The sequence below is a fragment of the Tachypleus tridentatus genome, unplaced genomic scaffold (assembly GCF_004210375.1).
Source record: "Tachypleus tridentatus isolate NWPU-2018 unplaced genomic scaffold, ASM421037v1 Hic_cluster_2, whole genome shotgun sequence".
NCBI classification, from domain to species: domain Eukaryota; kingdom Metazoa; phylum Arthropoda; class Merostomata; order Xiphosura; family Limulidae; genus Tachypleus; species Tachypleus tridentatus.
Window position 1 is genome coordinate 30,316,852 of NW_027467782.1, and position 26,991 is coordinate 30,343,842.

A 26,991-nucleotide genomic window follows, 5' to 3' on the forward strand; every position below is an offset into this window, starting at 1 on the left:
CTCGGTCTCAGAACAAGAATGTTTAGCCGTAGTATATTGAATGAAAACCTTTTGTTGTTATCTGTATGGTAGGAAATTTACTATCATCACATGTCATGTACCATTAAGATGACTAATAACATTAATGAACTTTTCCTCTATGTTAGCCATGTTGATCATTAGTAATCCAAGATTATGATTTTGAAATAATTCATATAACAGGTAGAAAACATTCTAATGTGAATGCTCCATGTAACATAAGTGTAGAGTCGCTGAAACTGATGAGAATAGTCTAACAAAATTAGAACCGAAAATGAGGATGAATTAGAAGTAATTAAAATCATGTGATTAGTGAACAAAATAAAGATGAGTAAATAAATAACTTGTGTGTCTGATAAAAAAGCGAATACGATTGTTAAAGTATTTTAAAATAACATTGTAGCTAGACACGTTGTACTCCAGTATTTAATGTCGGATATAGAAAGTAACTTTGTTTCCAAGTTAATAAAAGATATTTCTCATTTGTTAATTGCCAAAAAAACAAAAAAAAAGAACTGAAACAACTGCTTTTCATCCAACTCCAACCGTATTAGTAGAAAGATTCAACAGAACTTTGTTGGATACGATGTCTCAATACTGTGAGAAAGATCAGAATACTTGGACAGAGCTTTTCATTTATTACGTATGTGCTGAAAATGAGTCTACTTTCGAAAGTCCGTTCTTTCAACTACATGGTAGAGATGTACTGCTGCCTAAGAAAGAGATAATGACCTCTAAAGTATTTATTATGCAGTGATTACAAGACTGAGTTTTAACAGAGAATGCAGTTCGCTTTTCAGTTAACTGTTAAACATTTAACAAAATCTGCTGAACTTAGAGAGAAACAAGGAAACAGGTTTGTTTGTTTTGATTTTCGCGTAAAGCTTCTCGAAAGCTATCTGCGCTATTCGTCCCTAATTTAACAGTGTAGGACTAAAGGGAAGGCAACTAGTCATCATCACCCACCGCCAAGTCTTGGACTACTCTTTCATCAATGACTAGTGAGATTGACGGTCACATTATAACGCTCCCACGGCCAAAAAAGAGAGCATCTTTAGTGCGACAGGGATTAGAACCATCGACCCTTACGTTACGAGTCGAATTCTTAACCCACCTGGCCATGCTGGGCTCTTTCTGGATAGTATCTGATTGTGCGTGCACTTTGATACTTTTTTCTTTTTAGTATTATTTGTTGGTCGTTATTGCAGCAAAAGGTCATGTAAATGATCCAAATATATTCTGTTACATTTGTCGTAAGTTTGTTGTGAGGAATCAATGACAAAATATCACAAGATTTCTCAAAAACATGCAAGGCTGCAATACTCGGAATAAAAAAAGAAATTTCTTATCCAATCTTCATTTTGTAATAAGATCTGATGTAGCTGTATCTACTTCACCAGAGACTCTTGATACAGTGTTATCTGATTCTGAATCTGATGTCAATAGAAATAATAATAATGAGTGTTTTCAACTTGAAGCATCTGATGAACCACAGCTTTTCATACAAGATGAACTTATTAATTCCGTGATAGATTTGAGCCTTTTAAAAGATTCTCCAGGAATTATGGGTTATAGGGTTCTGGCTTAGAGCTTAATTTCTGTAGGGACATCACATTACTGGTACAGAAATAATGAGAAACAGTTATACTGTTTTCGCATGAAGGTTCCCTGGTTTATTGCACTAATATTGCAAAATTAATACCAACACTAGAAGCTGCAGTATATGAGCAGAGTGAATTGTGATTGTTTACTGATTGCTCCAAAAGAAGTCTGAAAGGTGTTCTACACAATAGTAACTTATATGTATCTGTTCCTATTGCTCATTTGGCTCATACGAAAATCTTGAAATTCTTCTTAATAAGGTCAACTACACATACCATCACTGACTATTTTGTGGATACTTAAAAGTTCTTTCTATTTTGTAAGGTTGGCAATCAAGTTATACAGAGTTTTTATATTTTATGAAAGCTTTCAGGAAAGTTTAAGCTAACATAACGTAATCCAAACTAATCTGAATTCATGTTTTTTGTTGAATGGGACAGGAACATAGTCTTCAACATTGAAAAAGAAACAATGGACATGCATTGTCCTGGTTGATAAATAAAAGATAGACCAGAATACGTAGTTTTAATTATAAAATACGAGTATTTCACAAATCAAGATGAATGAGTATTCATATTTGTTTCTCAATGTTTTTATCTTTACTTCAGTTTATTTATATTTCTCTTGAAAAACATAATAATAAAAAGTTATAAACGCAATAATAATTGGATCTAAGTAAGAGTTTGTTTTTTTCCTTTTTTCAGACAATATCGACGTCATAGAAAGAAATGAATATTTATTTTAAAGTCTGCGTATCTGAATTATTAAAAAATCAAAATAACTTGTATCTAATTTAAATTATCAGGTTATGTTATGTTGCATAAACTCTTTGGAACAGTATTAAAACTCCATATGTAGTGATATTATTGAGCCACACACTCACGTGATATCAACAGATCAATTTTAATAATTAATTAGCCAATTTTCAAAGTAAATTTATGGATCATGAAGTATGGTTGGCTACAGTCGAATCTTTATTTCACATTACAGTTTTTATTAGACACGAAGACATCCACCTTACTATTTTTATTTTAACAAATCAAATCAGTGGCCGTATGATTAATGAAAAGTCGCTATTAATCTCCCTGAGGGACACCAGCTTGTGGAGTAAAGTATTCAGAAAAAGTTCCTTTAACATTTACTCTACATTTTCTATTTTTCAAAAAGTTAGATAACCAGCGAATAATTCCTCGCGGTAGTTCCATTTCATTCATTCGGAACCTTAGACCATCGTGCCAAACAGTGTCGAATGCTTCCTCGATATCAAGGAAGCAAGCGACTGTACATTCTTTTTATTGAAGCTATCTATTATTGTTTCGGTTAATCGGATAGGTGGTCTGTCGTTTGTTTAAATTTCCTGAATCCATTTTGTTCTTTTGGTAATTTTGATGTTATCTCCAAGAATGTGGAGAGTCTATTACTGATTATTCTTTCAAGAATGACCAGCCTACACAGCTGGTCAGGCTGATTGGTCGGTAGCTATCAGGTTTATTCGCTGGCTTTTCTTCCTTATGGAACATTAATATATTTGCAAGTTTTAGGCCTGGCATGGCCAAGCGCGTAAGGCGTGCGACTCGTAATCCGAGGGTCGCGGGTTCGCGCCCGCGTCGCGCTAAACATGCTCGCCCTCCCAGCCCTGGGGTGTATAATGTTACGGTCAATCCCACTATTCGTTGGTAAAAGAGTAGCCCAAGAGTTGGCGGTGGGTGGTGATGACTAGCTGCCTTCCCTCTGGTCTTACACTGCTAAATTAGGGACGGCTAGCACAGATAGCCCTCGAATAGCTTTGTGCGAAATTCCAAAAACAAACAAACAAACAAGTAGCATGCTTGCATAATCTGTGTCGGAACTTATATTTGTATCAGTTATGTTTATTGGAAAAATTAGTACAAATTGATGTTTATTGTTTAATATGTAATTGGTGACTTTATTGTAGAAATATGTATTCATATCTGGATCAGTGTGGTTTTAAAAACATTTTGGAGTTGATCTTTGAAAGCTTCGGCTATTTCTAATATAATATAATTTCTTCCACGTTCAACTTAATTTGTCCTTTCAGCACTTAACACGTAACTTTTAAAGTATTACACTTCAAATGTGAAGAGGTTTTCACAGAATCATTTGTTTCTCATCACATAGCTCAATTCATGAGACTGGTATTCAACGAAAAACGTATTGGGTGATGACAAATATAAGACTGGAAAGTTATTTTTTATACACCTTTCTTTTCTAGCCGTAATAGAATGAAATCAAAATTGGCGGTCAAACTTCTAGCTACACTTGTAACATTGACAATAAATAATTCTAAAGAAAATATTCATTCATCAATTAGTCTGGCTACGTTGTTTGTTCAGTTTAGGACATAAAGGTATAGCTACCAGTTTGGTCTGCAATTTTATTTCATTCCTTTAAGTCACACATTTAATTCTTCTTTTTCGCCGCACATCACATTCACATTTAATTTGATTATACTTTTTATCAATACACGTTAACAAATCCCATCCAATGAGAAATGAATAAGATCACAACCATATTATTCAAAACAGAACTTTACGTATATTTGTTTCTTCTCAAAACATGGTCAATAGCTTATTTATAGTAACAACATGGAATATAGACTAACAGATACTTGTCATTAACCCTCTGAAATCGGCAGAGCTCTTTGAAACATCATCATCTGTGCTAAATACTTAATATAACATCTCTTGATGCAAAATTTAATCAAAGTTTTTCACGTTATATCTCATTAATTTCTTAACACATTGCCTTATAATTTGGTGTTGGAAGTAAAATTCCAATAAATATAATCACATGATAGTTTGGGTTACCAGGGTCTGAAAGACAGAAAATAGAAAAACGTTAAACTATTACTTCTGTTAACTCTCCAGTCGGATCGTCACCTTGTCGTGGTGAGAGAGCATGCGCGTGCAAGTAATCCTGAGAGCGATGTCGTCGGGAGGCTTGCGTTTCTGGTAGGGTCATCCATGATGGCAAGATCGAGGGTGAGGTTCTTGACAAAAAACGACCCAACCCCAAGACCTCAACCTGGACTCCTCAACGGCAGGAAGGACGGACAAGGGCTGCAGCAGTTCTACAAGTTCTAATCGTCTTGGTATCCTTGCCATTGGACTCGACTTGTTGGGGGCGTTATAAGGTGACGGTCAGTCCCACTTTTTGTTGGTGAAAGAGTCGCCCAAGAGTTGGCGGTGGGTGGTGATGACTAGCTGCCTTCCCTCTAGTCTTACACTGCTAAATTAGGGACGGCTAGCACAGATAGCCCTCGAGTAGCTTTGTGCGAAATTCCAAAAACAAACAAAACATTTGCAAGCTTCCAAGAAACTGGGATGTATCCTGAGGATAGAGATAAGTTAAAAAGTGAATTTAGGTGGTCAAACAATTTCGGAGTGCCCTTTTTAGAAGGACAGCTTGCATTTAATCTTCATCTGGTGCTTTGTTTTTTGTGTTTTTTATTGCTTCAAGTAATTCTTGAAGGGATATTTCATTTGTTAGTAACGTGCTTGCCTAGCGCGTTAAGGCGTGCACTTCGTAATCTGAGGGTCGCGGGTTCGCGCCCGAGTCGCGCCAAACATGCTCGCCCTCCCAGCCGTGGGGCGTTATAATGTGACGGTCAATCCCACTATTCGTTGGTAAAAGAGTAGCCCAAGAGTTGGCGGTGGGTGGTGATGACTAGCTGCCTTCCCTCTGGTCTTACACTGCTAAATTAGGGACGGCTAGCACAGATAGCCCTCGAATAGCTTTGTGCGAAATTCCAAAAAACAAACAAACAAACAAGTAGCATGCTTGCATAATCTGTGTCGGAACTTATATTTGTATCAGTTATGTTTATTGGAAAAATTAGTACAAATTGATGTTTATTGTTTAATATGTAATTGGTGACTTTATTGTAGAAATATGTATTCATATCTGGATCAGTGTGGTTTTAAAAACATTTTGGAGTTGATCTTTGAAAGCTTCGGCTATTTCTAATATAATATAATTTCTTCCACGTTCAACTTAATTTGTCCTTTCAGCACTTAACACGTAACTTTTAAAGTATTACACTTCAAATGTGAAGAGGTTTTCACAGAATCATTTGTTTCTCATCACATAGCTCAATTCATGAGACTGGTATTCAACGAAAAACGTATTGGGTGATGACAAATATAAGACTGGAAAGTTATTTTTTATACACCTTTCTTTTCTAGCCGTAATAGAATGAAATCAAAATTGGCGGTCAAACTTCTAGCTACACTTGTAACATTGACAATAAATAATTCTAAAGAAAATATTCATTCATCAATTAGTCTGGCTACGTTGTTTGTTCAGTTTAGGACATAAAGGTATAGCTACCAGTTTGGTCTGCAATTTTATTTCATTCCTTTAAGTCACACATTTAATTCTTCTTTTTTCGCCGCACATCACATTCACATTTAATTTGATTATACTTTTTATCAATACACGTTAACAAATCCCATCCAATGAGAAATGAATAAGATCACAACCATATTATTCAAAACAGAACTTTACGTATATTTGTTTCTTCTCAAAACATGGTCAATAGCTTATTTATAGTAACAACATGGAATATAGACTAACAGATACTTGTCATTAACCCTCTGAAATCGGCAGAGCTCTTTGAAACATCATCATCTGTGCTAAATACTTAATATAACATCTCCTGATGCAAAATTTAATCAAAGTTTTTCACGTTATATCTCATTAATTTCTTAACACATTGCCTTATAATTTGGTGTTGGAAGTAAAATTCCAATAAATATAATCACATGATAGTTTGGGTTACCAGGGTCTGAAAGACAGAAAATAGAAAAACGTTAAACTATTACTTCTGTTAACTCTCCAGTCGGATCGTCACCTTGTCGTGGTGAGAGAGCATGCGCGTGCAAGTAATCCTGAGAGCGATGTCGTCGGGAGGCTTGCGTTTCTGGTAGGGTCATCCATGATGGCAAGATCGAGGGTGAGGTTCTTGACAAAAAACGACCCAACCCCAAGACCTCAACCTGGACTCCTCAACGGCAGGAAGGACGGACAAGGGCTGCAGCAGTTCTACAAGTTCTAATCGTCTTGGTATCCTTGCCATTGGACTCGACTTGTTGGGGGCGTTATAAGGTGACGGTCAATCCCACTTTTTGTTGGTGAAAGAGTCGCCCAAGAGTTGGCGGTGGGTGGTGATGACTAGCTTCCTTCCCTCTAGTCTTACACTGCTAAATTAGGGACGGCTAGCACAAATAGCCCTCGAGTAGCTTTGTGCGAAATGCCAAATAAACCAAACAAATCCTTGACCTCGGACAAGGACACCGCCTGAAGGTAAAACGCTTGACGCTAGCGGTTTCAACAGTTGGTTCACATCTGCTAATTTCCGCTGCAAGTTGCTGTTGATTATATGTGCCAGGCACGCCTTCAATAATAATGAAAAAGTTGGGTGTTTTGTTTTAAGTGGTGTATTTTTTGGTTGTGTAGTTTCATTTTGTAATGAATTTCTACTTTTTCTTTTCGACACTACCAGAGTAAACTCTTGGTTTTCATTTGTTTGTTCTAGATTTTTCTTCTTCATTAGTTTTGCGTTATCGACATCCAAGGCTTTGTTTAAGTTAGTAACATAATCCGTATTATTTTTAGTGTAGGAAGGAACTATCTCCACCTCTGTATGAGAAGTTTCTTCACCTTCATCTTCAGAATTTTCACTTGAATTACGTAACTCTTTTTCTTCTCATTCAACTGGTGCTGTTTCTTACAGTATGGGTAATTAGTTTTATCCAAGTGAGTATAGTAATTTATCTTTGTTCAGATAAGTGAAGGTGGTTGTCGCTGGGAAAGGGTTATAAGTTTTTCCTACACTATTCATATAAACTCAAGAGTTTGCAGAAAACTCTCCTATATCTCAGCTCACACTCGCCAAAAGTCCCCGGCGTTCGACTCGTAAACTTTGTGCCGCGAGTTCGAATCCTGGTCGTACCAAACATACTCGCCCTTTCGGTCGTTGGAGCGTTATAATTTAACGGTCAATCCCACAGTCAATCCACTATTCGTTGGTAAAAGAGTAACCAAAGAGTTGGCGGAGCGTGGTGATGACTAGCTGCCTTCCCTCTTGTCTTACACTGCTAAATTAGGAACGGGTAGGCGCAGATAGCCCTCGATTGGCTATGCGCGAAATTCAAAAACAAGCAGTTGAGATGTTAACTCTGATAGTTCCAGTAAGACATAACTAAAAACACATCTTTTGCTATCAAAAGCATTATTTGATAAAACAAGACAGAAACCTAAATAACCAAGAGCACTTCAAAATCTGTTAAGCAGAATTTGAGTAAATTAATCTACGAGACAATTTTTGTGTCCTTTTTCAACCTATATTTACTTACACTACTAATACCAGCGGTAGGGAGTGGGTATATTTTATTCAATTTTGTTATTATTCAGGATTCCTATCAACCTACCTTCAATTAAAATTATTCTAGGCAGGATTACACTGAATTAATCTATGATACTTTTGGTACGATCGAAAAAATCAATCGATATTAGCTCTCAAATCGATCAAGAGGTGATGAAGATATGAGTTAGAAGTTAGTACTTAAAATATTAATAAAATAATAATAACTTTGAGCCGTTTTATAAGCCGCTGTGCTGCAGCTGAGAAAAAACATATCATATACATATTATAAAATAAACTTGCCACTTTGTTTTTCATGTTGTTTTGTTAAAGGTACACATTAAAGAATAGTATTAGAACAAATAAACTACGTTGTATGTATATTTCAACTGGAGATTCGTAATACTTCTCTAAACAACTGGAATATCAAATCACGTCAATAATAACACATCCAACTCTAGCTGTCTTCAATAAATTGTATAAAATACACGTGCAGTGAGGTCTATTCGAGATGTTTATCTACATTTAGAACAGGTTTTCTGGTTCAGTTGTGACATTTTTGACTGGAAGCGTATTGACCTCTTTTTTTTTTTTTTTATTTCAGGGCTACATAGTGTGTAACTTGTTGTTAATCTATCCACATTCACTTGTTAAAACGCGCTGTGCAGAAATCTGTACAAATTGGCTTGTGATAATATACGTACTTAGAAGGCTAGGCATGGTCAGGTGGGTTGAAGCGTTCGACTCGTAATCTAAGGGTCGCAGATTGAATTATGGTCGCACCAAACATGCTCGCACTTTCGGCCGTGATGGCGTTATAATTTTCGGTCAACCCCATTATTCGCTGGTAAAAGAATCGCCCAAGAGTTGGCGGTGGGTGGTGATGACTGCCTGCCGTCTCTCCAGTCTTAAACTGCAAAATTAGGGACGGCTAGCGCAGATAGTCCTTATGTAGCTTTGCGCGAAATTCAAAAACAAACAAACTTGCTTTGAACCTGAACTGAGGAATATGTTATGAAAATACAGCCGAAGTAAACAATTAGCACTTACATGCGGTATTGGCAAAATACCTGAAATTCAAACGATACGCCAACAAGGAAGTGTAGTAAAACAAGACAGAAAATCATAATTGCGAAGAAATTTCACAAAATCAAGGCAAGTATTTAATAACAATGATAAACGTTATTTTGTTTCATCACATATAAAAGCAAAACACGTTTATTTCAAAAGTGTTTTAGTAAATAACCATACGTTAATTGCAAATGCTTTGTTACATCACAAGTGTTTTAGAAAATTACCTTACGTTTTACGTTTTTTACAAGTACGGTTTTATATCATAAATGTTTCAATTAAATATTGTTGCTCTTTGCTTGCCCTTCAAGAAGAGAAACTATCTTAGAATTATAGCGTTTTGTGTTACAGTTTAGAAAAGGTTCAGAGAGACTGTATCATTGATTAAATCTCTGATAGATTTTATCCCAGTATGGAAATTGAAGTCCAGTCATGTTATGTGCTGTTATAGTACGTATAGATACCGTACACCGCAGTTCAGAAACAGTTGAATTTTGTACCAGTGAAGAATATTCAGATACATTTTATCCCAGTACAGAAAGTTCAGAGATATTGTACTACAATATAAGAAACGTGAATTAAGACACACGTTTATTAGTCTTGCAGACAAAACAAACTCTATGGTGCGTCCAATAATTATTTCGTATTTACTTAATGTTCTACGTTTCACAATAAAGACAACTGAACAAACGGTGGACTCAGCAGCTAGCTCGATGTGACTTTGCCATCGTGAAAACTCACATACAACTGAATATAAATAAACTTACCGAACGCTATTTTCTACAGCCACATACTTGTATCGTAACAATATTTTCTCAGTTGGCACTTCATGTATGCTTAACAACTCATGTTGTCATGAAATAAGTTCCTTTACCCACTTTATTTTTTCAATTAACAGCTCTTGAAGAATGTATAAATAAATCTCAAATCAATTCAAGTGTTTTATATACTTTACTATCATGTTACTGAGCATAGGTGTGTTCTTCTAATACATGTTTCAATTTTTTTTAAGGTTACTTTCAGTAACTTTATTGATTATAATGTCTGTAATATATTTAATTTATAATATGTATAATGTATGTTGTATTAAATAGCTAACTTAAATAGCATTCCGCAAACTATGTTTGCCGTATATAAGACTGTATATATAGAAACTTGCTTAGAGTATGGTTGTAATAATATTATGATGAACACTTCTACTTGTTCAAAATCTTTAAAGAACTATTTGGAATATGTAACAGTTTACAATGTAATAGGTCAAACATTAATGTCTCATGTGAAGTGTAAATCTATGTTATTATGTTTATCAGTTTTTTATTTTATTCTCTTTTTTATAATCACACTACATTATTAGCTTGATATCTTGTTTCAACGTAACCTAGATCTTATGGGATATTGTTTATATTTGGCCTGTTAATAAGTAGAAATCTTATTCTGTATTAATCCCTAGATTTATTATCTAATTCTGATCATCTTTGGTTCATCAGATCAGAAGTTTGTGAATATAGCAAAACCGTTTGTGCTTTTAAGAGTTTTGATAAATGTTACTAACTTTACTTACTGCATCACAGTAAAACTGTAACCATGCAGAAAATATGGAAGTGCTAAGGTAAAGTATGGCCAATGTCCTTTTTCTTCCATACTGTTTTAGTTACTTATTGAAAAGGAAACGATTAAAATAGGTCAAGAAAAATACTATATGTTGGGACTCGAATTGCCAAACATAGAAAAATCTATAAATTTAAGTTTTATTTTTTTTAATGTTCTGAAACCATGATTTCCTTTGATAAATGGAAGTTTCCTATATAAAAAAAAATGTTATTGAATATAGCGCCATCTAGTTTTACTGAAACAGTATAAAACGAAAGAAAAAGATTGTTTTGTGTATGTGCCTGTTGACTAAGGAGATTTTAATTTAAGATTATTATAAAATTACGTCTAATAATGATTTCTGACTGTAGATGGTTGTAAAGATTAGTAGCAAACTTTAATTAATCAGACGGTCACTGCTTTCATTTGTTAAAATGAAAATAGGTCGTTAGATGCCACAGTATAAAGTAAAAAATAGTATTATGAAAGAAAGCTTCTTCAGTCGCCAGTCACACATCATATCCCATAACGTATTTTGAGGATTGGTTGTTTAAGTATTAACATTGATCTGTTAATGTCACGTGAGTGCGTGGCCCAATAATATCATCGCATTAAGGGAGAAATGAAACCCTTACTTAGATTTATTTATTATTTCCCTCATCACAGTGACTCTTCCTAACCGTTTCTTATTGTCTCCTTTATTTCTATTACTTTTATGAAAACCTGGATCACCGTTACTCCCATATCTGTCATTACCGTTCGCACACCCCCCTTTTGTTTCCGAGATCACTGCAACCATCGTGGATGTTCCGGTGTGTATCGTTATTTCCGTTCTTAGCGTAACTTTCTAGAGTGCAGACCACTATAACCAAAAGCAAAAGTTATTATTTGTTAACTGTTGTTAGTCAAAAATATTCCTGAGTTAGTGAAAAACAAAAAGTGGCCTTCTATAAAATCAGTTAGCATAAAATGTACTTATTTGTGTCTAGAACAAGTATCAGGTTCCGATCGCTGATGTGGTCATTGGCATCTACTCGTGTTTTAACGGTAAAGAATGTTTTAGCGTTTAAATGAAGATTCTACAACTTATCATTAATTTTAACATTCGGAGTTGTTAATGGCTACTTATGAGTGTGAATATCAAATTGTGTGATAGACGGGATGTTTGCGTGTGAAAATCAATCAGTGTGACTAGATACAATATTTACGCATGTATATAAATCCGTATGAACACACAGATTATTTACGTGTGCATATCAAATTGTGTGAGTAGATAAATTTTTACGTGTGATTTTCAATAAACAGATTGTTTGGTTATTGCTAAAGAGAAAAAAACATAAAATAAACAACAAATAAGTATTGAATATGATATGCGAAACATTTGCACAATATTAGAAATGTCTGGAGAAATAATAATTAAAGATATATAAATGTGGCTCCCCAGTGGCTTAGCGATATGTCTGCCGACTTACAACGCTTAAAACCGGGTTCCGAGACCTGTGTTGGGGAGAGCTCAGATAGCACATTGTGTAGCTTTGTGCTTAATGTAAAACAAAAACTATATACAGGTGTGCCTGGTTATTTTCTAATTTTGTTAACTTTATTCTATACTTATGTTGATCATCAAAATTCCAAGACTTATAAAAATAAAATATTTTTTTCCCTTACACAGAAATGTTATTTACGTAATATATTAGTTCGGTAATCAGTTTTAAACATTTGAAATCAGATATTTCTGTGATATAAGAATGCTATTATCTTCAGTATGTATACCAAAACGTTCTTTATTCAAATAGTTTACAATACAAATTACTGAGCATTTTTGGTTAGTTATTAAAATAACAGCAGGTGATGACCAATCATTGTGGTTTTATTTAGGGTCTCGAGCTGTAATGTTCGTATAATAAAACTATGTAGGCTTCTTGTATTTTATCCCCGTGTACTGATGAAATATTTTGTTCAATATTTAACACGTTGTTATAAATATGGTTTCAAAATGCTGTTAAACATAATTGGTAAGCAATGATTTCAAACAACACTGGTTGATTGAAAACGCATCAAAGAAGTTAGGTAGATCAGTGTTACAAGTTGTTTTTTTCTCAAGTACTCAAAATTATAAATATATCAAATCCCGTTTTGTGAAGAATAGATTTGAATCAATTGCGTTAAACAAAACAGAGAACTACATCAAGCAATGCATGACTTCAACCGATGTTTGTTCAGCTCCAAACACAAAAATCGTTGTACAGCCATGTGGAAAGGTCTTATTATGTCAACATCATACGTTTGTCATGTATTTCAAGATATAGATCCGTAAAGTTTTCTCTTTGCTTAATCACAACTGCATGCGGAGTTATCACTAAATCCAGTTTATTATAATTCATTATAAATGTATATATGGGTTCGAATTCCGGTCGCACCAAACATGCTCGCCCTTTTAGCCGTACGTTAATATGTGACGGTGAATCCCACTATTCGTTAGTAAAAGAGTAGCCTAAGAGTTGGCATTGGGTAGTGATGACTAGCTGCCTTCCTTCTTGTCTTATACCGCTAAATTAGGGACGGCTAGCGCAGATAGCCTTCGTGTAGCTTTGCGCGAAAATTAAACATACAAAGAACTGTAAGTATATATATCGGCACAGTTTATATATTTAATATTAACCAACATAAGTTTTCTTTATTGGCAATTAAAACAAATTGCCATCATAATGTAGAAATTATTCCAAAAATCTACATGTATATAATATATCTAAAATATATCATCAGTTTGTGTAAAACTCTCTGTAAACATACTTCACCTTAAGTAGTTGACCGATTCGAACTCATACTAACTTTTCAGCACAAATGTGAACTAAATCCATATTAAATTTTCCCAGATGTCAAAAACCATAAACATATTTTATAAATTGTTAGTTTCTATACTGTTACTACAGGAACTGCTGCAAATAGTTATATTTGAACACAATTTCCACTAAAACAAAACATACAATAATAAAATGTGCAGTTAGAAAATATAAAATAAATATATTTCTTGTGTTTAAATTTCCCGCTCTTTTCTATCGCACAAAAAATATAGTAGATATAAATGAGGGAAAAGGTCTCATAGATTAATTCACTCTAATCTTGTGATAATTTATATTCAGCACACATACTCAGTTGTGTAGTTTACAGTATTTAAAGAAACACAATTTTGTAGTTTAACCGTTCAAAGAGACATACTTGTATAGTTTATATTAGTTACAGAAATATAGTTGTGTAATTTTAAATTACTTACAAATACAAATTTTAATGGTTTATACTATTTACTGTATAGGTATTTACAGCCCATTCGACTGGTAACACGTTTGACTTTCTTTTTTTCTCAATATCTTTATAATATAATATTAACGTTCAAATATTTGTAAGTAAGATCGCAAAAACTAACCGAAGCAAACACTTGATTCGGTATCGAAATGTGTTTTTGGTGGAGGAGGAACAGACAGAAAAAATATTTATTTTAGGTACAAATTACACTTTATTTGCTATTCAATACAAAGTTTTTCATTTCAAAATTCACTTTATAGTAATTAATTTCAAATATATATTTTTTTTGTACACTACTTAATTTGCGAATTGTTAATTAAATGAAGGTAAGATTTCAAAACATCTTTTCTTTCAGTGAGAATCAAGATCCTAAGAAGTGATAAAGAAAAAAAAGTACTTTTAAAGTTTCATACAAATTGAATTAAAACCACAAAATGTGTCAATGTTGTAATAAGTAAGATATTTAATTAACTTTAATGATTTTAAGGGATTGGAGAAGTTTATGTATCAAGAAAAATATGAATTATATCATATATGTTTGCTTGTTTCTAACTAAGCACAAAGCTCTACAATGGGACATCTGGTCTCAGCCCACCACAATCGAAACCCAGATTCTAGAGCTGTGAATCCACAGACATACCGGTGTATTGAATTATTTGTGAAATAGTTTTCATTATACTTATATATATATATATATATATTGGTGAAAATAATTAACTAAAATATGAAGGTTTGGTTTGGATAGTTTTGAGTTTCGCGCAAAACTACTCGAGGATTATCTGCGCTAGAAGTCCCTAATTTAGGAGTGTAAGACTAGAGGGAAGACAGCTAGTCATCACCACCCACCGCCAATTCTTGGGCTACTCTTTTACCAACGATTATTGGGATGACCCTCACAATATAACGCTTCAATGGTTAAAAGGAGAAACATGTTTGATGGGACGGGGATTCGAACCCAAAAATCATAAGAAAGGATTGCGTTAAAAACAGCAAATCCAAATCACTGACTAATTATATAATTAATTTTAACTTAAGAAAACAAGCCAAAACAAAAATAAATTAAACGTATTTTGAGTAATTTGTTTTTAAGTTAAAATTATTTGTTTATTAATCATATATCATAAACACAATTCCCTTAAGTAATATACTCCTATTTATTTAGAGCTAATTGTGAAGTAGAGGTTACAATATTTCATTTTTACCGTTTTATTAAACGTGAGAATTACTTATGCTGCACAAATACAATAGTTCTCTCTCTTCTCTCAACGACTTTTCGATGATTTTAGGGACTTAAAACGCTAATAACCGGTATTAGGTTATATACGGTGGATGAATTGCAATAAACCACTGTGTAGCTTTGTACTAAAAAGAACACGTGTGCTAACACCTTTATGATTCTCATTGCATACTTAACATATTGTTTAATGTGTATTAATTTTGAGTTCTTATACATTACGCATATGCACAACAAGTACCAAATTCCGGTTTCCACTGGTGTAAAACCGCTGACTTACCTCTCTGCCACGTGGGGGTAAATGTCGGTCAGTCAATAAGTTTCTGTTCAAATATTGTGAACTGCCTCATCATTTTACCTCTTTATAATTTTGTATTACTGAATTGGTTTCTTTGCTTTTTTTTTTAATTTCACAAAAGCTACACGAGAGCTATCTGCGCTACCCATCCCAAATTTATCAATGTATGGAAGCTAGTCACCACTACCCACTGCCAATTCTTAGGCTACTTTTGAACAAACGAATAGTGGGATTGAGAGTAACATTATAACGCCCCATGGTTGAAAAAGCGAGAATAATTTGGCGTGACGGAAATTCGAACCCGTGATTTTCATATCACGTGTCGAGCATCTTAACCAGCTGGTCATGCCATGCAATTAACATTAGTGTGTGTGTGTTTTTCTTATAGCAAAGCCGGCCCGGCATGGCCAAGCGTGTTAAGGAGTGCGACTCGTAATCTGAAAGTCGCGGGTTTGCATCCCTGTCGCGCCTAACATGCGCGCCCTTTCAGACGGGGGGACTTTATAATGTGACGGTCAATCCCACTATTCGTTGGTAAAGTAGTGTAGCCCAAGAGTAGGCGGTGGGTGGTGATGACTAGCTGCCTTCCCTTTTGTCTTACACTATTAAATTAGGAACGACTAGCACAGATAGCCCTCGAGTAGATTTGTGCGAAATTCAAAAATCAAACAAACAAACTTATAGCAAAGCCACATCGATCTGTCTGCTGAGTCCACCGAGGGGAATTGAAACGCTGATTTCAGTGTTTCAAATCCATAGACTTGCCACTGTACCAACTGGGGGCATCAACATAAGTTAAAACAGGTTCAAGTTTGTTTCTTCAGATCGCTTGTCGAGCAGCATGGCTGGAAGGTTAAATTATTTACACTTCTTACAAGAAAAGTGGAACTTTGCAATATTTTCATATTTAAAGTTTGAAATATTCAATAATACTTACCTCGGTTAGCTGTTACGAATTTTCCTCTGTCATAACCATTTCCTCTACCATTACTATTTCCTCCGCCAAAATGTAGACCGTCGTTCTTATTTGGACTTCTACCCAATCCTCTTCCGTTTCTCAACCCACTATCCACCGCTTTTTAAGCCAAACTTGGAATGAAGTTCTAAGCCTAAGTCTCTGATGGCGTCTCTTGTCAACTTTTTTGTTGCCTTTTCCATTTCCATTACGTCTTCCAAAACCTGGATCGACGTCAAAGCCAGGTAGGTCAATAACTCCCCTTCCTCTCGCTGTGTTTCTTGGATCACCGAAACCATCGTAAATGTTCCGGATGTTTTTGCTATTTCCATTTTTAGCGAAACTTCCTGTAGTCATCAAAAGAAGAACGAAAATCTGTAATAAAAGTAAATATCAAAATCATATCTTTTATAAAACTATTACCATTAAAAACAAACAACCTACTCGCTTGGTCCTTGAGGAAATTGTGTGGAACAAAGTTATTTTACAAAGAAAAACAGACACACAAATTATTACAATATAAATTAGCCTATCGAATAACATTTTCCCCGTAAAGCTTTATGATTTCATTATGAAATGTTCTTAGATAGAACAGATTATTGTAAAATAAATGGCATTATTCTTCTTTCGTCGAAATCGTTTGGCCTAATTTATATTAATAATTGTTATTGAAATTACAAATGTTGATTAACTTGATGAATCTAGTCAACATTGGTGTTATCATACTGGTGTTGTGACAGATACCACTCGAGAAGCTTGGTGGGAAATTCAACATAATTCCTCCTGTTTGTTGTTTTACATGATGAGAACATTTATCACAGTGCTGTTTTACTGGGAATTCTTTTATACTAAATTTGAATAACTTTCAAAAAATATTGTTATCAAACGTATATTTCACTAACAATATCCGATCAGGTCTCGTATCATAAGATTTAATTTTAGTCAAATTATCTCACATTATTCTACGTAGAGGGCTGTCACTTCTGATATTGAAATTATACCGTGCAACAAATACAGTTTTTTTCTCTCTGATGAGTTGTGTTGCAGTTTGGCATATAATTAACTTATAGAATAAACTGTAGAACACTTACAACTGTCTTCATGTTCGTTGGGCTGCGATAGAGTAAGAAACGTTAAAATCAGCTGTAAGTTAGTTGACTGTGTAAAAAGAATTCTTCAAGTTTTTATATAGTGGAGGGATATGACGTAACCACACTGAAGGCTCAACAACTAACTAACAAATAGCTAATACACAAACTGCTACTTATTAGTTTTTAATTAATAACAAAAGACGTAGCCAATATTTGGATTTTTCTCATATGCATTTCAAACGAAGATAGATCAAAGCTATAAAATGTTAGAGAAAATTTGTTAATTTTTATTTCATACTGACGTACACTAAATATTTGACTTCATTCCAACTAATCAAGTTGATGTTTCAACTTTTAATAAATTTATAATTGCACTAAGAAGAAATTTCAGTTAGCCCTGAAATCTTATCATTTCATGTGAAAGAAGCGTTGATTATATTATGTGACTATATCTGTTGATTGTAAAGTGATAAATTTAATTGTAATTTCTTCTACTTTCAACTTAATTTGTCCTTTCAGCACTTAACACGTAACTTTTAAAGTATTACACTTCAAATGTAAAGAGGTTTTCACAGAATTATTTGTCTCTCATCACATAGCTCAATTCATGAGACTGGTATTCAACGAAAAACGTATTGAGTGATGACAAATATAAGACTGGAAAGTTACTTTTTATACACCTTTCTTTTCTAGCCGTAACAGAGAGAAATCAAAATTGGCGGTCAAACTTCTAGCTACACTTGTAATATTGACAATAAATAATTCTAAAGAAAATATTCATTCATCAATTAGCCTGGCTACGTTGTTTGTTCAGTTTAGGACATAAAGGTATAGCTACCAGTTTGGTCTGCAATTTTATTTCATTCCTTTAAGTCACACATCTAATTCTTCTTTTCGCCGCACATCACTTTCACATTATTTTGATTAGACTTTTTATCAATACACGTTAACAAATCCCATCAAATAAGAAATGAATAAGATCACAACCATATTATTCAAAGCAGAGCTTTACGTATCTTTGTTTCTTCTCAAAACATGGTCAATAGCTTATTTATAGTAACAACATGGAATGTAGACTAACAGATACTTGTCATTAACCCTCTGAAATCGGCAGAGCTCTTTGAAGCATCATCATCTGTGCTAAATACTTAATATAACATCTCCTGATGCTAAATTCAATCAAAGTTTTTCACGTTATATCTCATTAATTTCTTAACACATTGCCTTATAATTTGGTGTAGAAAGTAAAATTCCAATAAATATAATCACATGATAGTTTGGGTTACCAGGGTCTGAAAGACAGAAAATAGGAAAACGTTAAACTATTACTCCTGTTAACTCTCCAGTCGGATCGTCACCTTGCCGTGGTGAGAGGGCATGCACGTGCAAGTAATACTGAGAGCGATGTCCTCTGGAGGCTTGCGTTTCTGGTAGGGTCATCAATGATGGCAAGATCGAGGGTGAGGTTCTTGACAAAAAACGACCCAACCCCAAGACCCCAACCTGGACTCCTCAACGGCAGGAAGGACAGACAAGGGCTGCAGCAGTTCTACAAGTTCTAATCGTCTTGGTTTCTTTGCCATTAGACTCAGCTTGTTGTGCTTGTTAAAGAACAAGACAGTCCATTGAAGATGATGAGCGTCATGGACGTCCTTCCACGTAAACTGACGACCCACACGTCGACAAAATCAACACCCTGGTGCGGGCAAATCGACGTCTGACTGTAAGGGAGCTTACTAAAGAGTGTGAGATATCAGTTGGATCTTGTTACGAGATTTTGACCGAAAATTAAAGATGCACCGCATTGCTGCAAAATTTGTGCCTCAGAACTCGTGAGTTTTGGCCAAACACTCGATCACTGTTCTTCCTCACTTCACCCCCCTACTCACCTGACCTTGCTCCTTGCGATTTTTTCTTGTTCCCAAACTCAAAAGACCCTTGAAAGGAAGAAGATTTGAGACGATTCCCGAGATTAAGGCAAATGCGACGAAGGAGCTGGAGGACATTACAAAAGAAGCGTACAAAGACTGTTTCAACAAGTGGAAACACCCTTGGGATAAATGTGTGCGTTGGAGAGGAGAGTACTTTGAAGGGTCCCAGACCTGTAACTTCTAAATAAAGTACATTTTGTTTTATGACGTCAGTCCGCGTATTTTTTGAACAGCCCTCGTACTCACTCACTTCTTTTTCTTTATCAGTAATCAACATGAACAAATATTTTTGTACAACTATCAATCAGGTAATTAGACAATTAGCTAAAATAATGCTATCACACCTAATCGTCTAATAAATACTGACTGAATTAATTTATCTCGGTGTTTCTTAAGTTTATAAAACGTTTAACCTCATTCAGATAAGACATGAATAAATTGTTTATTTGGAAGATTTTACACTTACTTCAATAGCTCTTTGGATTTCTTTTCCATGTTGTTCTTTACCGTGTGTGATATCTTTTATGTTTACTAAACGCTAAAGTTTTCTTCATATGTCACTCCCATATACTAGTTACTTGACTTATTACATTACAACAATTTTGATAATTATCAAACAATTTATCTTTTCTATATACGATTTTTTTCTCGTAACAATCATCAAAATTATATATGCAAAAATGGATCGTTTGGGTTGAGAAAATATTTTACATGAAAGAGCGAACTACGTCAGGTTCACAAAGAAAGAGGTAACTGACCGGTAATTTATTTATACAAATAAAATTATATATTCAAACATCTAACACCGTCCTCTATATTCCGACACTCAGTTACACAATCCCTTCCAAACATGTGGTCAGCTTCCGGTAAGTTACCTCTTTCTTTGTGAACGTGACGTTGTTCGCTCTTTCATGTAAAATATTTTCTCAACCCAAAAGAAACGTTTTTGCATATATAGTTCTCTACACGTGGGCTTTTATCGACATCACTAATCACCATAACTGTATTAAATAAAAAAAGTTATTACCTTAATTAATACGTAAACTAAGATATATTGGAGAGCTATCATGTTTTCTTTGATTATAAATTGGAGTGTAGTCATTATTATTACTTTAATCAGTTTCTCTAAGATACTGATCATCACCTTTTCAGTTAAGTATCTCTCGATATCTATCATTATCATTTTAGTCTCACGCATCAAAACAATTAATATGATTAGTGAAGTTAAACATATTAATACGGCTATCATGACAATGTTAGTCAAACATCTGCCGAGAACCATCAGGATGATATTTACGAAACAACTTAGGATAACCACCCAAAAGACATTATTTGAATGTTTTAGTACATTTGTCATGGCTAAGATAATCAAACAGATTAGGAGAACCACCACAACTACGATAATCAGGAATATTGCGATATTCATCATGGATACGTAATGTGATCGCCATAGGACAGTTACCACAACTATAATAAGATATATCAAGATGTCCGTACAGATTTCTTTAGACATATACTTTAAAGCGTCTTTCATATCTTCCGTGGTTTTACATTTACAGGAAGCCGTCATTACTTTAATTAAGTAGCATATAGAAGCCATTATTGATGCTACGATCAAAAACCTAAAGAGAGCCTGGATTAAGATATTCCTCCAACAGCATATTAGAAGCAACAGAAATAAATGAGTTAGACACTCCAGAATAGACATCATTATTATGTTAACTTAGATCTTCCAAAGAGCCTTTGTAATTACTTTTAGTAAAATTAATATTTTGAAATATACGCCGCAGTTGTTTTTTTCACAGAGACTTCGAAACTTGTGTAGTGATAGTTTGGTTCCTAAGAGACGGTGTGTATTGTTGAGTATTTCTAAAGTAGCTTAGTATATTGTTGGAAAGGACATAAAGCTGATGAAGTAATAATATTTCATATTATTAATGGTTTATTCTTATATTTGAGCCTTTCTTCACAGTAGTTTTTCTAACACGTGTGTATCAAATGTTATTTTGTACATTTCTTTGCATTTGTTATTATTTAAATCTGTTCATTCTAAATTTCCGATTGAACAAAAATTCTCTCAACGCTCAAGTTGCTTTTTGTCGTTTAAATGCCATCAAATATATACGTATATTTTTGATGTTAACGCTGATCATCAAATCTGAGTTTTGAGATGCAGGGTGAGAGTGGTCGCTCTTATAAATTTGTGAGTTATTTAATCTTGATATTAAAATTCGAAGTCATTTGGGTTAAATAACAACTAGATATAGTCTGATTTGTAAATAAAAAAAAGGATGGTCACAATTTAAACTTAAAATTTAAAATGTGTAGATTTTACAACAAGGTTTAATTTTTAAATAGGCTTAACATTGTAATGGTACTTTCGGCTTCGTTAAAGATAAGCTTGTGATAAATCGTAAAACAGGATAAATATATTTTTTTATTAAGTAAATATAATCTAAAATATAGTTTACTAAAACTGTTTTTCTCTTCGTGTTTTATTATTACAGCAAAAATTAGTGAACTCGATTAACTGTAACGAACCTATTCTAAAAGTTTTAACATCTTTTGGTGTTTTAAGAATTAACTTTATTACTTCAAGTGAGATCGCTAGTTTTGATCCAGCTTATAAAAATAAGTAGATTATAAATCAGACTAAAAATATTTTGTTATTAACCTCACGTATGTTGTCAGTTATACTAATTTATAAAGTTCCATATAGCTAAACTTCATTACGTTATTGTGAAGAAGGAGTAGTGATAAAAAAAAATAATGTAATTGATTCTTAAATGTTAAGCTCAATAGTAGCTGTTAGCAAAAGATTATGGTAATTAGTATTGATAACTGTAAGGCTGCAAGTATCAATACAACAGTTAAGACTTGGAGACAAGCGTTCAAAGTTTGTCAGATGTAACGAGTACAATGACGGGATTTCGTTTGGGAGCTTTGGACTGGCAGGTATTTTGAAGGAAGCTAGTAATGAAAATGTGCAATTTGTGTGTAGAATTTGTAATTGGAGAGTATCCTCATTAAAGAAGAGGCAGGTAAAGTGTGGACTGTGGAGAATGACAGTAAGATTTCAGGAGGAGCTTAAACATTTACATGGAAAAGATATATCAGTTAACATTGACATTCAGGATGGCTGAAAGAACACTATTTGATTTAAAAGTTAGGAAATTGATCATAATAATTCTGTTTTGTTGAACAATAAATTCCAGGGTTTTACTTCTGCAGTTGAGGAACTGTTGGATGGAAGGAAAGCCAAAGATTGAATTACAGTGTTCGAAAACGTGTGGAGGTGACTATTTGTGTTCTTTGAATGTGGTTTCCATTTTTCTCCTTGTTTCTCCAATATAGAAGTCATGGCAGTTATCACATTGTATTTAATAAATAATATTGGTGTGGTGTTTGTCATTGTAGTTTTTACATAATATAAAACTTAGATTTGTGCTTGGTTTTTGAATAAATTTGGTATTAACTGGAATGTCATATTTTGTGACTAATTTTGCCAAAAAACTATTTTCTAGGTTGGTTCTAAGGTCCAACATTAGAAATTAAAACATGTTTAGAAGACCTAGCCAGAAAACTTGTGATACTTTCAACAGAAAGACAACTCTGACAATTTTATTAACTTTCAACAGCCAAACTTCCCCAAAAAAATTAAAAATTTATATTTTCCAGAAACACCTAAAAACAACATTTTAAAAAGATTTTTTTCAAATAATTTTCTCACAAAATCATCAACATAATTTCACAACAGAAAGCTAAAAAAACAATCTTACAAAAGAGACATTAATTCCATTAAAAAACCTAAAACAAGACAAAAACATAAAAAATTTTAAAAGCAGATAAAGGAAAGCGTTATAGTCATAATGAACATTAATGAATACATCCAAAAAATAAAGAACATCCTATCAGACACAAACAAATTAAAACCAATACACACAAACCAACAAAGACACATGAAATGCAACTGAACAAAATACTACTAAAAAATGAAAAGCCAACACAGTTTCAAAACTTTATTCCTGTCTACGCATAAGACTGACTCACGCGACACCACAAATATTCGGCATCCCCAAGCTTCTCAAACCAGATCATCCATTATGACCAATAACATCTACATATGAATTGTTTAATTACAATCTTGGTAAATACAAAGGATAGGCATTCTCCAAGTATGTAACATCAACCAACTCATTCATCAAAGACTTTTAATTTCAAGTCTAATCTTAATCAACTTAATCATGAAGCCTTAATGGCCAGTTTCAATGTTATTTCCCTCTTTACAGAAGTCCCAACTGCTGAAGCCTGTATGATAGTCTTAGAACTCTGTATTCGAGACCCTAACTCATCAATAGACATTCCCAGCAACCAATTAGCAACCCTCATAGAATTCACCACAATGAAGACAAACTTCATGTTCAACAACCACAACTATATACAAACAAATCGCCTAAGCATGAGCAACTCGGTAACACCAGTTCGAGCTAATATTTTTATGACGCAAGTTGAAACACAAACAATGAACACAACATTACATCCGCCACTAAACTGGTACAGATATGTAGATGACACAATTGTGAGATTCACATCCACACAACACACACTTAATTTTTTTCAATCACTTTAACTCTATATATCCCAACATTAACTTCACATGTGAACAGAAAGAAAGCAATCAAATATCATTTCTTAACCTCAAAATTACAAGAACTAACATGCAATTTAAAACAGAAATCCACTGAAAAATCACCCATGCTGGACTACACATTCCTTGGGACTCAGCACATGAAACAAAACAAAACTCAACACACTAAGAAACCAAATATGCTCACCAGATAAAATTAATTATGAATTAGACAAAATAAAACAGTACTTAGTCAACATCAACATGTTTCCTCCATAAACCATAGTTAAATATTCACACACACATACACACACACACACACACACACACACACACCTAAACATAAAGCAAAATCAACCAACAAAAGTAAATATACCTCACAAATTAAAAAATCATGAAACCATATACTGTTGCATATCATATATTCCCGATATTAGCAGAAAAATAACCAACATTTGGCAAAAACTAGTAACAAAATATGACATTTCAGTTAATACCAAATTTATTCAAAAACCTGGCCAAATGTTTATTAGAATGTCAGTCTGATGTCTCATTTCTGGGTTGGAAATTCTTTAAAAAAAACCAAAAACAAAGCTGTTTTAGATCAAACTATTCAAACTGAAATGTCTGTAAAACTGTTAAATATTGTTTATTGTATAAATATTAGATACATCTCATTACAAATTAAATTGATAGGTAAGAATAAAAGAAAATCACATAAAAATTAAAATATAATGAAAGATGAAGTAAAATATGATATGATAAACTTTTTACCAGCACTAACAAATATTCACTAAAAAGGAATCATTTATAGAGATATTTAATCAAGTAATTTATTGTACAATAAAGAATGAAAACATTACTTTTTGAAACTGTACACAACTAAGACATGATTGACACTTGTGAATGATAACACTGGTTTACAAAGAAATTGAGGCAAGCACAAAAATAGCTGTTTTTAACCTAATTTGCAGGGGTGCTGAATTCAGATTTGAAATCCGTTTTACTCATCACCTCTAGTTTTTAGATATGCATACTGTACATTTTGTACACATACTGTACATAAAGGCATGATATGCATTCAGGGTTAATTTCTAATATTGTGTGACTTATATCTTCTTTTTTAGTTATTATGCAATAAATGTATGTGATAGCATTACATTATATATATATATATAGCTATATATCAAGACGGATTTTGGCAGTTGCCGTAGTCAACACGCCTCAATCAACAGTCAGTAGTGCACTGGCAGTCAGCGAGGAGGTTGGTGTCCCTCGACAATTGTGTTACACAATCTTTGGGTATATATTTGTATTACAATTTCACCACCCACATACAATTATTATTGCCTACATATGATTTAATTTTACTTTGTTTTTCTAGATTCTCCAATGGCTTCCAAGCTCGTCAAAACACCGAGGATGCCCCAACAAGGCCAATTCTTTCTGCTACGTGTGGGGACTTCACGACAGCTGCACAGCGCCGAACCATCACTCCCCTCCTCAGAACTGCCTACTTTCATTATTTTGACTCTAAAATTGGTTATCAGGACAAATCTTGGCTCCACACATCTGTTGTAAACCCTGCTACAATGGACTAACTGCTTGGTTTAATGGCAAGAAAGCTGCTTTCAACTTTGCAGTCCCGATGGTTTGAGAGAGCCAATGGCCATGTAGATGATTGTATTTTTTGCCCAACAAATATAACTGGTTTCAATGCATCTTCTAGAAAAAAGATCAAATATCCCAACCTTCCATCTGCTATGAGACCCGCTCCCCATTCAGATGATCTTCCTGTCCCAACACCTCCAGTAAATAAGGGTCTTCTCTTCCTCATCAGATGAAGAAATGCTCCTGAAGATTCTGCCAAGTCAATCTCTTCCTAAGATATTTGTCTTCTTATTCAGGAACAAGTGGCAGAGCCACACTGGATCACGCGAAGAAGACCCTGAATGACCTGCTCGTGATTTGTATCTGTCAAAACAGCAGTCAGAGCTCTTGGCTTCTCGGGCTTAAACAGTGGAACCTAGTCCAGGAAGATGTAAGGATCACCAGTTTCAGGAATCGAACAAAAACCTTGCTTCATTTTTCGACATGGAAAACAAGTTGTGCTACTGCACAAATGTACCTGGTTTGTTCACTTCCTCCTTGGTTTGCCCACATAATCCTTCAGACTGCCTTTTCATAGACTCTTCCAAGGAAGTCTCAAGGCTGTGCTTCTGCACAACGGGAATAAATATCCCAGCATTCCTTCTGCACACCTGTCCATCTAAAGGAGTCCTGTAATAATATGGAGCTCTTTAGAAGCTGTTAAGTACAAACCACCAGTGGAGTCCGTGTGGGACCCCGTCATTGGTCTCTTATGGGTATGCAAGCCGGCTTCACAAAGTACTGTTGCTTTCTCTGTCTCTGGATAGTCGAGCTGTATCCCAGCATTACAAGCAGAAAGACTTAGTCTAGAAGCACTGCTCATGGCTAACACAGCCAAGGAGAATCCTCTGGTTGACATGAAGAAGGTGCTTCTTCCTCCTCTTCACATCAAGCTTGGTTTGATGAAGAATTTCAGAAGGCCATGGACAAAAATGGTGCTGCCTTCCAACACTTGTTCTACTGTGTTCCAGGTCCAGTGCTGCTAAGCTCAAAGAGGGCATCTTTGTCGACCTCAAACCAGAAGTGCTGAAGGATATTGATTTTGAGGAGCTTCTACCTTAAAGGAACTGAGAGCATGGAAAGCATTCAAGTCAGTCTGTAGTGGTTTCCTTGGTAACACACCTGCACTCAAATTACCAAGCCTGTATTGAGAAGTTGCTAAAGACTCTATGAGGATATGGGATGCCTAATGTCACCAAATTCATTTTCTCCATTCCCACCTCAACTTCTTTCCTC

The 26,991-nt window shown here is 34.3% G+C and overlaps 1 protein-coding gene and 1 long non-coding RNA gene across 2 annotated transcripts in view; both read right to left on the reverse strand.

Moving 5' to 3' along the window:
• LOC143242821 (uncharacterized) overlaps positions 1-26,991 on the reverse strand; it is a 75,629-nt gene that overhangs the window by 34,169 nt on the left and 14,469 nt on the right. The gene's annotated exons all lie outside the window — the stretch shown is intronic.
• Positions 14,266-17,783, reverse strand: LOC143243403 (uncharacterized). The gene is made up of 3 exons (XR_013024473.1): positions 17,548-17,783; positions 16,439-16,831; positions 14,266-14,338 (listed from the first exon to the last, which is right to left on the reverse strand). It is a non-coding gene; the product is annotated as an uncharacterized LOC143243403 (long non-coding RNA).